The sequence below is a fragment of the Triticum aestivum genome, chromosome 1D (genome assembly GCF_018294505.1).
Source record: "Triticum aestivum cultivar Chinese Spring chromosome 1D, IWGSC CS RefSeq v2.1, whole genome shotgun sequence".
In the NCBI taxonomy this organism is placed as follows: domain Eukaryota; kingdom Viridiplantae; phylum Streptophyta; class Magnoliopsida; order Poales; family Poaceae; genus Triticum; species Triticum aestivum.
The window spans coordinates 488,801,007-488,818,048 of record NC_057796.1 but is presented as its reverse complement, the minus strand read 5'-3'; the positions used below and the strand labels follow the sequence as shown (position 1 = coordinate 488,818,048).

Sequence of the window (17,042 nt, the reverse complement as noted above, 5' to 3'; positions counted from 1 at the left end):
AAAAACTTTGAAAAAATGCACTATTTTGGTTTTTTTTTGCTAGAGCACCTCGCATGTCATTTGATCACAAAAATTTACAAGCGCCTTGCGCACCATAGCCTCTTTGATTCCAAAAAAATCATATTATTTAAAAATTTCTTGCTTTTTATTAATTTACTGTTCACAGCGTATAGATTTACATTTTTTTTCCTTTGCCACGAGTTCCTGGAACGTCCAAACAACACAGAAATTTGCACACACCTTCCACCCTTGAGTATCTTCGATCCCACAAAATTTTAGATTTTTTAAATTTTTTTGCTATTTTTTTCAAATTTACTATTCACCAAGCGATTAAAGCCCTTTGACCGGACGACAAGGGCATTTCTGTAAGGTGACTTGACGGAAGAGGGGTATTTTTCAGCATAGCTGAAAATTAGGGGCAAATGCCAGGTGGTGGCTCAAGTTAGGGGTTCTCTATATATGTTAGCAGTAAGAAGATATTTGCATAGGTTGATGCATGTTTTTGAGTCCTAAGATTTGTAAATTTCTACAAGTCAAATGTTTGGATCTAAGACTTGTTTCTCTATGTGTTTGTGGTCTTTGGAGAAGAAAGTTTGAGGATGACTCATAAGGTTGGAGATTGAATTAGGTGTAAATCTATATATATTGGTGCTTGTGGGGAAAACAATTATATGTTAACTATATAAGCCATGGCTGGCATTTTTTTCTCCTTGTGTTTATGTTACCTTCTATGAGAAGATCGATCTATATGTGATTTTCTTTGAAAAGATTATAGGTAATTGTATATGTGATCTTTGTGAAAATTCACTTATGGTGGACTTTGTTTGCGTGGGATCTTCTGTGCAGCTAGCCACTGCTATTTTATCGCCTACTGGAGCACATCCGTGACCGGCCATTTGGGCGGTTAGTGATTACAGGTTCTAGTGATTAGCGACCGACCAACTAACCTGTCAGTATTGACAATGTCATCACTAACTCCGAGGCACTGACCGGCCAAAAACCAGTCAGTGATGATATGATTTATTCGGTCAGTGTTGTTCGGTTCTATAGTAGTGCCTCATCCCATCACCATCAGTCCATAACCCACAAGTATAGGGGGTCAGTTGTAGTCCTTTCGATAAGTAAGAGTGTCGAACCCAACAAGGAACAAAAGGAAATGAAAAGCGGTTTTCAGCAAGGTATTCTCTGCAGGCACTGAAATTATCGGTAACAAATAGTTTGATAGCAAAGGTAATTTGTAACAAGTGACAAGTAGCAAAAGTAACAAAGGTGCAGCAAGATGGCTCAATCCTTTTTATAGAAAAGGACAAGCCGGAACGATCTCTTATAATAAGCAAAGTGTTCTCAAGGACACATGGGATTATCATCTAGTTACTTTCATCATGTTTATTTGATTCGCATTCGTTACTTTGATAATTTGGTATGTGGGTCGACCAGTGCTTGGGTGTTGTTCTTACTTGAACAAGCCTCCCACTTATGATTGTCCCCTCTCGCAAGCATCCGCAACTACGAAAAAAGAATTAAGATAAATCTAAGCATAGCATGAAACATATGGATCCAAATAAGCCCCTTATGGAATAACACATAAACAAGGGTTTAAACTTCTATCACTCTAGCAACACATCATCTACTTACTACTCCACCATGCCTTTCCTTGGGCCCAAGTATGGTGAAGTGTTCATGTAGTCGACATTCACATGACACCACTAAAGGAAGCAACAACATACACATCATAAAAATATCAAACGGATACCAAATTCGCATGATTACTTATAACAAGACTTCTCTCATGTATTCAAGAACAAAAGTAACTACTCACAAATCATATTCATGTTCAAAATCAGAGGGGTATGCAATACCATCAAGGATCTGAACATAGAATCTTCTATCAAATAAATCAACTAGCATCAACTATTAGATGTAATCAACACTACTAGCAATCCACAGGTACCAATATGAGGTTTCGAGACAAAGATTGAATACAAGCGATGTACTAGGGTTTGAGACGAGATGGTGCTGGTGAATATGTTGATGAAGATTGGTCCTCCCACGATGAGAGGATCGTTCGTAATGTCGATGACTTCAGTTCCCCCCCCCCCCCCAGAGGGAATTATTCTCGGCGGAATCGCTTCGCCGGAGAGCAAAAGTGCTCCTGCCTAGATTCCGCCTCGAGACGGCGGTACTTCGTTCTAAAAGTCCCATTTTATTTTTTTTAGATCAAAACTCTTCATATAGCAGAAGATGGGGGCTGGAGGCTAGCTGTGGGCCCCACAAGGCATCATGGTGCGCCCAGGGGTGATGGACGCGCCCTGTTCCTTGTGGGCAACTGGTGGCCCCCTATACTTCTTTGATCCAGTATTTATTATATATTCCATAAAAATTCTTCGTGAAATTTCAGGTCATTTGGAGCTCTGCAAAATAGGTATCTCTGATGTGTGTTTTTCAGGTGCAAAATTCTAGTTGTCGGCAATCTCCCTCTTCATGTAAATCTTGCAAATTAAGAGAGAAAAGGCATTAGGATTGCATCACAAAGTGTTTAAATGATCAAGAACATTAGAAATATCAGTAAAAACATGATGCAAAATAAATGTATCACCCCCTACCATCACCGAAGCGGCGGGCAGAGGAAGATGGGCCCATTATCAATCTCACTAGCCAGGATGTAGATCGGTGCGCCGCCCTAGCTTATAGGGTTTCACGGGAGGGTGGAGTGAGGGAGGAAAACACTTGGGCTAACATTTTTCGTTTGAGATCATCATCACCTTCTACTGCTTCTAGTAGCTACTCTTCTTATAATTGGCTGTTCACAATCATTGCTTTCTTGAAATCATCGTGCCTCCTCCAGGATCACCGGATGCATGGAGCACACACGGACAACTAGTCCAACTCATCAAGGACAGTGACGGCAAGTGAATAGCCATGCAAGTTTTCTTTTTGCGCAAAAGCTCCGAATTTATTATATTAAAAAGACTTGCAACGATACGAGTCATCCCAGAAAAATAAGGAAATTATAACTAGTCCAACTCATCAAGGACAATGACGTCAAGTGAATGGCCGTGCAAATTTTTTCTTTCATGAAGAGCTCTAGATTCATACTCCCTCCATTCCACAATGTAGTGCGTCCGCGTTTTCGGAGATTCAAGTTTGACCGTAAATTTAACCAACGAGACCGATTACGACGGGAGCAAAAATAATACCATTGAGTTCGTATTTTCGATATGAATTCAGTGATATAATTTTTGCTCCCGCCGCAGGGTCTCGTTGGCTATATTTACGGTCAAACTTAGATCTCAGAAAATGCGGGTGCACTACATTATGAAACGGAGGGAGTATTAAAAGACTTGTCAAAAAAACTCTTCAAGGAAAGTGTGACGGTAAGTGAATGGTCGTGCAAGTTTTTTTCCTTTTAGGAAAGAGCTCGGGATTTATATATATTAAATATGAAAGACTTTCAGCTATACAATTCATCATAGAAAATAAGGAAATTACACCTAGTCCAATTCATCGAGGACAGTGGCGGCAAGTGAATGGTCGTTCAAGTTCTTTCTCCTCTTTCACTCATTTTCCTTTCTGAGTCTTCTAATTGTAATCCTTGACCTACAAGTCGCCATGTACGTTTTCTCTACCCGCTAATACATGGAAGCCAGTGGTTTGCACAAGCACCACAGCAGACCGAGACCAACCAAAAAAAATGGCGACCTCGCATTGCCGCGCGTCCCTCCATTGATTGCATTCTTTTTCTTATCCTTCTGCTAGCAGTCTTCTCTTCTTCTAATTGGCTCGCCGTTCACGATCATTGCCTTCTTGGAATCGATCGTGTGTCTCTTGCTCTTCCACGATCACTGGAAGGAGCACACACAGACAACCAAGAAAAATGGCGACGTCACCATGCCGCGCGTCCCTCGTCTTCCTCCTCCTCGTGCTGCTCGTGCACCAGCACCACACGACCGCCGCCGACGAGAGGCAGCTTCTCATGCAGATCAAGCACGTGTGGCGCCACCCGCCGGTGCTCGCGGCGTGGAACAACGGCTCAGGCTCGGGCCACCACTGCGCCTGGCCCTACGTGACCTGCGACGCGCTGTCTGGGCGCGTGACGAGCCTCTCCCTCGGCAACACCAACATCAGCGGCCCGTTCCCAGACGCCATCGGCGGCCTCTCCGGCCTCACGAGCCTCAACCTCTCCCACAACAACATCACCGGCGCCTTCCCAACCAGCGTGTACAGATGCGCTTCTCTGCGGCACCTCGATCTGTCGCTTACCTACCTCGGCGGCGAGCTCCCCGCCGGCATCGGCCACGCGCTCGGGGAGAACCTTACCTCTCTGATGCTCAACGGGAACTACTTCACCGGTACCATCCCCACGTCCTTGTCTCGACTACGGAACCTCCAGTCGCTGGCGCTGGACAACAACTATCTGTCCGGCACCATACCGGCAGAGCTTGGTGGCCTGACGTCCCTCCAGACGCTTTGGCTCGCGTACAACTGGTTTAGCGCCGGCGAGCTGCCGGCGTCGTTCAAGCCTGACCAAGCTGAAAACCTTCTGGGCGAAGAACTGCAGCCTCACCGGCAACTTCCCGGGCTATGTGACGGAGATGCCAGAGTTGGAGGTGCTCGACCTCTCCCTCAACTACTTGACCGGAACTATACCTCCGGGCATCTGGAACCTCACCAAGTTGGAACTTCTGACTATATATGAAAACAACCTCACCGGCGAGCTCGTCTTGGGCGACGGTGCTTTCGGCGCGGTGAATTTGGTGACGATCGACCTGTCCACGAATCACAGATTAAGTGGGCCGATTGCCGAAGTCTTCGGTCACTTGCCGAAGCTGGAAACACTGAACTTGTACTACAACAACTTCTCCGGTGAGATACCTGCGAGCATCGGCCGGTCGCCTTCACTGGTGAACTTGGGATTGTTCGGCAATCGTCTCAACGGCATGCTCCCTCCGGACTTCGGCAACAGCTCATCGGGGTTGATTTATGTTGAAGTTGATGACAACGAGATCACAGGTGCGATACCGGAGGGGCTTTGCGCCAACGGCAAATTGGAGTATCTGACTGCCGGGCAAAACCGCTTAACAGGCTCCATCCCAGCAGGGCTCGCTCGTTGTGCCACGCTCTCCCACCTTAAAGAGCATCTTCAGCCGCGCCCCCAACACGCCCTCCTCAGGCGATTTTTTCGCGCCGGCGCATAAAAATCGGCCCAGCCACGTCCCCAGAAACCCAATTTTCATCGGCTCAGGCCGAATTTGGCGCCGGCGGACCCAAGCCGAACCCGACGCGCTGGGGGGCGCTCGGGAGCGCCGGGCGAAACGGTTTTGGTGCGAAAGAGCCGCGGGCCCGCCGAGTCAGCGACACTCGCCTCGTCATCCTCAGAACACCTCGGTTTCCCGCGGGGAATCAATGCCAAGGCTGCCGCCAGTCAGCCTTCCATTGATTCCTCACCACGGGGCGTCTCTTCACGGGCGGCGCGGCGTTGCCTCACTCGTACACACGTCTCCCCGGCGGCTATAAAAAGCCCCCCCCCCCGCCGCTCGCCACAGACGCCGTGCTCTCTACCTCTTTCTCCGCCGCCGACGAACCTCTCCTCTCTCCCCATCCCAGCCGCGACGATGTGCGAGCGGTTCCCCGGCGACGGAGCGGCGGCCAACGGCTTCGGCCGCCGCTCGCTGCACACGTGGGAGGCGCACCTGCTTTCCGAGGCCAACATCCCGGCGCCTCCAGACATGCGCGCTGGGCCGACAGGATGAAGGTTCAGCGCCGGAGGCGTCCCCGTTCCCCCACTGCCGGACGTCGATGCGCGCCCCGACTACTTCGCCGGCGAGGTCGACCGCGTTCGGTCGCGCTGACCGAGGAGCAGCGCGCCTCCGCGCAGTACGCCGCCGACAACCACGAGGTGTGGGCGGCGTACTTCCAGCGCCGTCACGAGTAGCGCCTCGCCTGCACCAACGGGGCGCCGGTGGTGGGGGGCGGTGGAACAGCGAGGGGCGACACCTGTGGTGGGCCGCCCCCGGCCGGACGCTCCGCGAGGTTCTCGCGCACCTCGAGGGCGGCAACAACCTGTCGCTCACGTACACGGCCGCCGCCCCAGTCCCCCACCGCGGCGCCGGGCAATGGATGCCCAGGAGGTTTGTCTCCGACTCGTCGTCCTCGTCCCGTTCCTCTTCCCACTCCTCCGGCTCTCCGGCGATGTTCGGCGTCAAGGCCGAGCCCGCAGCAGAGACCCCGCTCGGCCAGCGCACCCGCTCGGCTTTCAGGTATTTAATTTAGCTTGAGGTTAGGCTATTGTGCGCCGTATGTATTTACCATATGAAGGCTTTCAGGTATTTAGCTTGAGGTTAGGCTATTGTTGCTGCCAAGAACAGCTGTTGGTTCATAAATGTGTCTGGATCCACGTTTGACATGGTAACATTGATTTTTGTGATGCCTGCCTTTAGTTCTAGTCAATGGTGCATTTTTTATCTTTAGAGAATTCGTTCTGTACAACTGTATTTTTAACGATTGTGCAGTTCCCTAAATGCTTAAGGTCTGTCTTACTTCTCCTTGATGGAGATCCTCTGACTACAGTACCACTCAATCAAATGAGCCTGGAGTGCAATATATCTTGAATATCATTCAGACCATTGGAGATGAATTTGCTACATTTGTACACAAAAGAAGTAAAAAAATAAAACAAGAAACGGGATGGATAGATAGCCTCTTGTAATCTTCCCTTTTGCATAACAGGATGGATAGATGGATCAAGCAACAACAGCGTCGCAAAGCTGCACGGCATGATATATACCATGGTACCAGTCACTAAAAATGACTTGCCAATGCATCCCTCAAAACAGGGTTTTGCTTTGATTTATAGATAAAGCTCAAACGGCCGAACCGATACAAAGTGATGAGAAAATCCTAGCACAAACAGATCAAATGAAAAATGGCAACCAAGCAAGTAGCACAAACACTACCAACTCAACCCAAACGCGAAATCAGGAGACGCCACACCTAATAGGAATCAACATAAACTACTGAACATGATTGAAACCATACCGCCTTGAGAAACCACGGGACACTATTGTATCAAACACACCAAGCTATGTCCGAAGTGGGTCGCCTGCATTTTCGCTTCGGGTCCTGGAGTGTCGATCCTACTAGGCGACAGCGAGCACTAAGGCTGGTCATGGTGGCGAGTAACTTATATACTAGTGTCATGCATATGACACTAGTCTAAGTTACTATCTTCATAGTGCAAAATAATATAGTAGTAGTGTCATAGATGGCTTCATTTATTAGCTTGTAGACTCATCCTTTCTCGGGAAGCGCTATGTTACAGTAACATATTATGTTACTCTAAACACCTCTCTGCTCATTAACTACATGCCACATAAGTAAAATTTTCTTGAACTGTGTTATGTTACTACCTAAGTTACTCCCACTATGACTAGCCTAAGAATGATGACACCAAGGGCACGTGTATAAGATAAAAGACCACGGAGACCATGCCATGTCAGATTCGAGGACGCTGCGGGTATGTTTGGCTGGCAGCCGAGAGCTACCATGCCAATATTTTGGCGTTGACCATCAGCTTGGGAAGGCGTTTGGATTGGTGCCAGCCTCTTCTTACCTTGCCAAATTTTTGGTCGCTAGTACACATCCCTTTCACTTTTTACGCCCATGCGTTGGCATGGCAGAGGCGGCAGAATTCTCCACCAAAAAATTGGCAAGCCCTCAATTGGCAGGGCAGCCCTGGGCACTAACCAAACAGCCCCTGCATGTGAAGCCGTTGGCCAACCGCAACCGAAGGGACCGAGGCTCCAAAAAGACGGACTATGGTTATCATCTGGTCTTTCACTAATTAACGCTAATCTCTTTGGTCCCACTCACAGCTTGTAGCGTGCGTGGCACCTGTGTCTGAACGCGGTTGTGGTGCCGCACAACGACTCGCGTGACTACCTCGCTACATGGACCGGTGGAGTCAAGGCAAAATCACTGACTTTTCGCTGGACCTCGTGTACAACGGTTTCACACCGACACCTCATTTCAAGGAAAAATCACACGGTTTGACACCGACACCTCATTTCAAAGCTTCCAAGCAAACACGGCGCAGAGACAGAGCACAAATACCCAACGTCCACCCTAGCAGTAGCACAACGCACGGAAGCTCGACAAACCCAACAATGGCGTCCCTCCTCCTCCTCCTGCTGCTGCTCGTGCACCGCGCCGCACGAGCTGCCGACGAGCGGCAGCTTCTCATGCAGATGAAGCACACGTGGGGTGACCCGCCCGTGCTCGCGGCGTGGAGCAACGGCTCGGGATCGGGCGACCACTGCGCCTGGCCTTACGTGACCTGCGACGTGCCGTCCGGGCGGGTCACGAGCCTCTCCCTCGCCAACACCAAGGTCGTCGGCCCGTTCCCGGACGCCATCGGGGGCCTCTCCGGCCTCACCAGCCTCAACCTCTTCAACAACAGCCTCACCGGTGCCTTCCCGACCAGCGTGTACCGCTGCGCTTCGCTGCGGCACCTCGACCTGTCCTATAACTACCTCCACGGAGAGCTCCCCGCCAGCATTGGCCATGCCCTCGGAGAGAACCTCACCTTTCTAATTCTGAACGGCAACTGCTTCAATGGTACCATCCCCACCTCCTTGTCCCAGCTACAGAACCTGCGGTCGCTTGAGCTGGACAACAATTACCTCGCTGGCACCATCCCGCCCGAGCTCGGCGACCTGACGGGCCTCCAGACGTTGACGCTCGGGTACAACTCGTTCGACATGGGCGAGCTGCCGGCGTCGTTTAAGAACCTGACCAAACTGAAAATCTTGCGGGCGAGGAGTTCCAACCTCACCGGCGACTTCCCGAGCTATGTGACCGAGATGCCGGAGTTGGAGGTGCTTGGTCTCTCCGTCAATGCCTTGACAGGAAGTATACCTCCGGGCCTCTGGAACCTCACCAAGTTACGACTTCTGACTATATATGCAAACAACCTCACCGGCGAGGTCGTCGTCGGCGATGGTGCTTTCGGCGCGTTGAATTTGGTGACCATCGACCTTTCCGCGAATCACAAGCTAAGTGGGCCGATTCCGGAAGCCTTTGCTCACTTGCCAAAGCTGGAAACGTTGAACTTGTTCTACAACAACTTCTCTGGTCAGATACCTGAGGGTTTGTGCGAGAACAGCAAGTTGGAGTATCTCAATGTCGGACAAAACCTCTTGAGCGGCTCCATCCCAGCAAGCCTCACTGGTTGCACCACACTCAAGCGATTGATACTTAGCAACAACAAGCTTTCTGGCAATGTGCCTTTTTTTCTTTTAGATAACTATACTACATAATTCTTTAGGTGTATCAAAAGTGTATATATGAGAAACAAACCTATAATTTTATAGTTTTATAGTATATGATTAAAATAACATGATTATGTAGCACTCTAACAATAACCAGCTCCTGGGCGAGATACCGAGGGTTTTATAGTTAATGCATGTGTTGTAAGATAGTTTTGATAGATAATTTGATAGCAAAATAATGGATATCAAGTAACAAATAACAAAAGTAACAAGGTTGCAACAAGTGGCAATTCTTAATAGTGCTAAGGACAATCAGGTGGTACTTCTAATTAGATTTGTCTTGTTGTTCTCCAATCTATTTGTCTTTTTTCGCCAAGTTTGATATGTTTATCTTCAGCGGGAGTTGTGCATTATAGTAGGTACTAATCTTTCGAGGTTCTATATCCCAGTAACAAAAAGGGACAAGACACGTATTCTATTGTTGACATTAAGGATGAAATGATGGTGTCTCGTCATATTGATTGATGTTTTACTGTCATCTTTGTGTCATCGTGTTTATTGCAATGCTCTGTTTCTTATAAACTTAATACTTCGTGGTCATGCTGGATAGATGTATATGAGTGGAGCATTAGTAGTACATGCAGTTGGATAATAGTCTACTTATCACAGACGTAATGTATATATGATATTATACCCTGAATGATCATAATCTTAAATATAAATATTGCAATTTAGTTGCTGCCCAGGCTAACTGTAATTTATTCACCACACCATACTTGTATGCTGAAGAGAGATGCCACTAGTGAACCTATGGCCTCCTAGGTCTATTGTCCATTACTGAAAACTTTACAAAAATATTATTCTTTATTATACCATTTTATTTATCTATCAATTTATCATTATTACTTGCAATTTAATCTTGTAATAACTAACAAGACAAGAAGCTTGATAACCTTCTTCTTGACGTGTTGTGAACAAGTTTATTTTGTTTTGTGTGTGCATGTGCCAGTGACTATGTTTGCTGAAAGAACTCTTTCTGATTGATAAGCTTGGTTCTATAATCGAGTGAAATACTTATTGCTAGATTACATAACCCTTAAACTTGGGAAATATCCAACCACTTACGAGAGAGCAATCAAAGGAAGCCTTGTACAATTGGTGGATCAATCAGCCTTTTCTCTTCTTCTCTTCCGGCACACGAGAACTTCGAGGATCCTCGTAGTCGCCATACACGCTATCCAGAACCAGTAGAAGCGTGTTGGCCAAGGATTGACCATCTTTCGGATTTCTTGGTCATACAACTCTTCTGCCACCTCTCATTTGCTTATATAGTACTCCTACGTAGCTGCTGCGCACGACTCTGTTTGGCCAGTCCATTCATGTATGTCAATAAAATCCGAGCGCATTGTGTGAATAGGCATATGTATCTATTCATATTAATAATAGCCCAGAAAGAGAGATGTCCGTTTCTTTTTACTTCAAATATTTGGTTTGTGTTAAGTGAAATTTTATGAAGTTTAATCAAATTTATTAAAAAATACCAACATTCACAATACCAAGTCAATGTAACTCACTAGATCCATCAAGAAATATATGTTCATATTGTATTTTATTTGATATTGTAATTTATGATAATTTTTAATATGAATTTGGTCAAAGTTTACAAAGGCTAACTTAGGACAAAACTAATACGACGACAGTAAAGGAATGCAATGGGGACCTCATACATACCTCGGCAGCAGCGGCGCCGTCGTGGATGAGCCGGCGTCGCCCTTCCACCGCAACATAAGGGCCGGTTCGCGGAAGAGCAGGGGCGCCGTCGCAGATGACCCGGGGTCTCCCCTCCGCCGCAACAGAAGCGCCAGTACGTCGAAGAGCAGCGGCGCCGCCGTGGATGAGCCGGCGTTGCCCCTCCGCCGCAACAGAAGCACCAGTTCGCAGAAGACCACAGCGAGTGCCGAGCGTCCTAGCCTCGCGTAGAAGCAGCGCCGCCATGGGTGATCGAAATCAGTCGTGGTGCCTTATTTACGTAGGTGCTTCCGTTGGAGGGATATAGATAGATCGATTCGGCCATGGAAGCAACCATCGAGTAGGCTTGTTAGTTTTCTTGTTGTTTGTTTTTGCGAGAGAGTACGTCCGGTTAGGATTCGTAGAGTCCCATGGTCTAGTTAGTTTCCAAGTTAGGCCGTGTCCTATGTCGAGTAGGTTTAGGTTGTCAAGTCCGCTGCTCGATGAAAATCTGGCCAATTTTTTTAAAATAATACAATTTTTTTTTAAATTACAGAAATAATACGCAGAAAAAAGAATTTACAAGAATAATCCACCGTCGGCCCACTGCAGGCCGACTGAGCCCAGTCGGCCCACAGCAGGCCGATCGGCTATCAGGAGGCCGACTGCAGGCCGGGCAGCCACGCGGCGGCCTGTGGTTGGTCGTGCCACGTCGCGAGGGGGGAGGCAGCGGCCTGTCGGCGTGGTGCGCCCCTGTCGGCCTGCCGCCCGCCGATCGGCCACCTGGTGGCCGACAGGGTGCTGCCGACCTGACGAGCGCTGGCCAGCCCGCCCTTATCCTCTCCTTCTCTCTTTCCTGCATTATTTCTTCTCCCCTGCCCGCCCATATCCTCTCCTTCCTCCATTATTCTTCTCCCGTGGCTCATTCTGCTGTGTTCTTCCTCCTCCTCTCTCTACAGAAAAATGGCACACATTTGTACACCTAAATGAGCTACATTTTCGCGATTTTGGCACCGTGAATGGGTTCAACTCATTTAGGGCAGCGAAAAGAGGTGTCGATCTACTGACGGGGTAGCTCGTGGTGGTCGTGGTGAGCATTTTGGTGGAGGTGGTGGTGGTGAAGTTGGGGCAGTGTTCGTCGTTGGGGCAGTTGGGGTGGTGAGGTGGTGGTGGTGGTGGAGGTGGTGGAGGTGGTGGTGGTGGAGGTCGTTCGTCGTTCGTCGTTCTTCGTTCTTCGTTCGTGGTTCTTCGTTCTTCGTTCTTCGTTCGCACGCACGCTTCAAGGGTATATTTCAGCCCTCATTTTATTTTTCATAGGTGCTCCGGGAGTATACGTAAATATTGTTATTTGCCGCGGTAGTATACGTAAATATTTGTGTGCGATTATTGTTTTTTGGCCCGGTAGTATACGGAAATATTGTTATTTGCCCCGGTAGTATACGTAAATATTATTCGTTCGCACGCACGCTTCGTTCCATGTGAAAATAAATTTGTGTGCGATTATTGTTATTTGCCCCGGTAGTATACGTAAATATTTGTAGTTGCTACGGCAAATATTCGTAATATAATTGTAGGTGTGTGAATTGTATTAGTTGTTAGTGGGATAATAAGTTGTTGCTTAATACTTGACACGCGGTGGTTACAAGGTTGTGAACGAAGGGGATGCAATCCTGTTGCTTTAGTGCTTCCCATCGTGAAGGAGGTCACTGCACATGAAGGGGAGGGCGGCTACGAAGGACAGAGCAGTCATGTAGAAGGAGGAAATGCTTATGGTCCCGCCATATGTTCCCGCCAACTTTTTCCCGCCACCCGTTTCCCGCCACCCGTTTCCCTCCTCCCATTTCCCGCCAACCCTTTCCCGCCATATCGCAGTCGTTCTTTCCCGCCATTTTCTCCTCTCTACCTATAAAACCCCCTTCAGACGGAGCTGCATAAGCATTGCAGTGTGCTGGTGGTGAAATTGGAGCACTGTGGAGGAGGTGAAGCTGTTGTTCGTCGTTCTTCGTTGGAGCCGGAGCACCGGCAGTTTGGTGGCCGCCGTTCGTCGTTCATCCTTCGCACGCACGCTTCAAGGGTATATTTAAGCCCACATTTTATTTTTCGTAGGTGCTCCGGTTGTATTTGTTAATATATTTAGATGTCAACTAATTAATCTGTCAATATTTGTAGTTGCTACGGCAAATATTCGTAATATAATTGTAGGAGGGTGAATTGTATTAGTTGCTCCGTTAATATTCTGTAATATATAGCTTCGTAATATATAGACATGTCTAATATTTGTTAGTGGGGATATAAAGGGGTAGGGTAGGTACTCAATGCGATTTGTGTGTTGCAGATGGCTGAGGGTACTCAGTGGGTGCTTAGCCCTATTGTTCATGTCCAAGACTTGTCTCCAAGTGTTGTGCAAGTTAGTGAAGTGGACCTCACTTTTGATTGGTTGAAGACTAAATTCATGTTGAAGCAAGGGTTGAAGGAAGACGATTTTGTGTACTACGTCAGCAGGAAGCATTCAGATGGCCCTGGGGAAAGAAAATTGATTGACATAACTGATGATGGCAAGATTCAAGAAATGCTGAGCGAATGGGAATGGAAAAGGGTTGTTCAGTTGCATTGCTACAGGAAACCGAGTTATATGTGATGCATTTGTCATTCCAGATCCGCCTCCCCGGCAGGCCAGACGTCGTCATTGCCGCTCCTATGTATCAGTAGAGACATTACCATCTATTTCTGTGTGAGACTTATGTCTATTCTATGTATGAGACAAATGACTATGTACTTATGTACGAGACATATGCCTACTCTACAAGATCAATTTAGATAGAACATAATATTCATACAACGAGACATTACAAACAACTAGATAGAACTACATCTAAATTAAATGGCACGTAACTGAACTCACAACATACAGCATAAAAACTACATGAAGTCATCATCGTCATCCTCGATCGATGCAGAACTCTTGCCCTTCGACGATGTAGAACTCTTGCCCTTCGACGATGCAGAAACCTTGCCCTTCGATGATGAAGAACTCTTGCCCTTCGACGATGCAGAAACCTTGCCCTTCGATGATGAAGAACTCTTGCCCTTCGACGATGCAGAACCCGAAAGCGGCGGCATGAAGATATCATCTTCGTCCTCGCTCTCCTCAGTCCATAAACATGGATTATTTGCTGCAATCCTTCTGAAAGTTTCACTCTTCGGCACCACTACCTTCTTCCACCTGTCATGCAACCTAAGAAGTTCTTTACGTACCTCCTCATAGGTCCTTTCAGGCCACCCAGAACTACGTAATTGGTGAGCCAACTCATTCATTATGGTGTCACTACCGGTGAGTTCGTCCCATGGAACTATCCTATTATCCATCCTGAAATCGGTAGCTAGCCTCAGAAGAGTCCTGCTCATCCCAGGGTGAAAACTACGATCGAAAGGATAATGGGACATCTCAACTACACTACACTGCAATGCTTATCCAGCTCCGTCTGAAGGGGGTTTTATAGATAGAGACGAGAAAATGGCGGGAAAGAACGACTGCGGTATGGCGGGAAAGGTTGGCGGGAAATGGGAGGAGGGAAACGGGTGGCGGGAAATTGGTTGGCGGGAAATGGGTGGCGGGAAATGGGTGGCGGGAAATGGATGGCGGGAAAAGCGCAGTTTGAAAATGTCGATAACTTTCAAAACAAATGTTCATCACAATGGAAAAAGGTTCCCGCCTTTCAAAAAATGCATGCAATTTTTTTGGAAAATATGATAAGAAATGGTTCGTGCCACTAAATAAATGTACGACACCTTTGCTGGAAATATTCTCGTGTTTCCAAAAAATATCCATGACATTGTACAAAATGGTACTCCCTTCATCCCATAATATAAGATGATATTACAATCAATATACTCACATATCACGTGGGTTAACAAATGTTTAGATGGATCATGACATTTTAAGAAAATATTCGCGTGTTTCTAAAAAAAGTTTGTGAAAATTTCAGAAAAGCATTTAAAAAAATGTTGTGTAGTTTAAAAAAATGGTATTTCCATTAAAAATGTATTTGAAGAAATGTTACCATGTATTCATAACGTGTTAAAATATATACTTTTAAAAAATATCATCATGTATTATTAAAAATAGGCATGCACCAGTCGGCCCACAGCAGGCCAACTGAGCATAGTCGGCCCACTACAGGCCTATCGGTGTACTGCAGGCCGACTGGACCCTGTCGGCCAACTACAGGCCGACTGGGCTTGAATCTGGTGGCCGACAGCCCAATCGGCCAGCAGCAAACTGATGGGCCACCAGTCGGCCTGCGGTGGGCCAACTGGGCTCTGTCGGCCTACAGTAGGCCGATGGTGTATTATTTTTGAAAAATCTTTTTTTTACGTATTATTTCTGTAATTTATTAAAAAAAATATTTAAAAAAATTAGAGGAAACTAATAAAAAAAATCATAGGGCGTGACAAGAACTCTTGACTACAAGTTGTTCATGCGCGTTTGTTAGGCATCTTTTATGTCATCGCGTTAAGATGTAGACCCCCAAATTTTTTGCTTCTCACACATTGCAACACTCTCGCACAAATATCTTATTTGACATCAAAACATCACAGACACGTAGAAATTTGAACTAGAACACAAGTTCTTTACGTTTATGCTGAGTAACTAGCTGTCTCAGCTTCGACAAATGGAAGTGAAATTCTTTTTTTTAGAAATGGAAGAGGACCCCCGGCCTCTGCATAGCATCTGGATGATGCATGCAGCCACTTTATTAATTATTCACACAAGACCTTATAAAGTCATACAACAGTAAGACTGAAGCCACCGTCTAGGCAACAAAAGTGTCGCTACTCCTATCCAAGTGATGAAGGGATGTTGATAGTCTGAGCCTACTACCACAAACCTCGCAGCCAAACCTAACATCTAAGACATGAGGTCCCAACCAGGACGCCTGCCGGGTATGGGGCACCTACCAGTCCGGCGCACTCCTCAACCAGGACGCCTGTCGGGTCTGAAGCCGCCGCAGCCACCTGCCACCAATCCATCTTCAGAGCTGTACTGCTGCATCTACCTTGCCCGGTCTAGCTGCCGTCGACGCCACCACGACGCCAGACCGCGTCACCCTCCTGCGCAAGTCCATCTCCGCGCATCGGACGCAGAGTCACCACAGCGCCATGCCGCCGAGACCCGCCGCCATCAATGAGTGAGATGCCGCACCACTCCATCAAAGAATCCGTCCTCTGGTCCTACATCCAGCCGCTGCTCAAAAAACGGTGCCCCCATGAGGGAAAACGACGCCAAAAGCACCGCCATCGTCCGATCCGGAAACTCCGGGTCTAGGCTTTCACCCAGAGCAGCGCAAGCAAGTCGACAGAAGCTGCAGTGGCGATGTCTTCAACAAGATAACGACGCGAAAACGCCGCCATCGCCCGCCATGACCCGAGTCATAGCACGGTTTTCACCGGCAACCTCGTCTCCCCACTCGACGCCGAGACTGGATGCGAGAATCCACAACCATCTAGCCGACCACCTCCGGTGAAGAAGGTGGCCACCACCTCCACGCCCAGGGCCGGAGCCACCGAAGTCCTCGTGTCGCGGGCCTAGCCCAGAGGCCGCTTGCCGCGCCGGAACAAAGGATGCGCACGACGGCTCGAGGAACCACCACCCAGATCCGAGGGATCCAGATCTGGCACCCTCGCCGCCGACGTGATCTCTTCGTCGCCGCCGCCAGCACGACAACCCTGGACGCCGCCGGCCTGCACCACCGCCCTTAAATCGGCCGGAGTGGGTCGCCACCACCCAGATCCGATCGCCGGCCGAGGAAGGTTGCCGTCGCCACCGCTGCGACCCGCAGGCTTAGCCTGAGATGCCCTCGGCGGCGGCAGGAGAGTCGTTCGCTGGGGGGAGGAGAAGGAGGCCCGTCGGGTTGGCCCCGGTGCGGCGTGGCACCGCCGCACGCGGGGGAGGGGGGTTGGCCCCCAAGCAGATGCAGTGTGGACCTCTAAAAATTGGGGGAGAATTTCACTTCCCCGGCCTCTGCACCAACTAGGGATGCATACGGT

At 48.1% G+C, this 17,042-nt stretch overlaps 1 pseudogene; it reads left to right on the top strand.

The window, feature by feature from the left end:
- Positions 1 to 3,874: 3,874 nt before the first annotated feature.
- Positions 3,875 to 9,314, top strand: LOC123161440 (receptor-like protein kinase HSL1; annotated as a pseudogene).
- Positions 9,315 to 17,042: the final 7,728 nt, after the last annotated feature.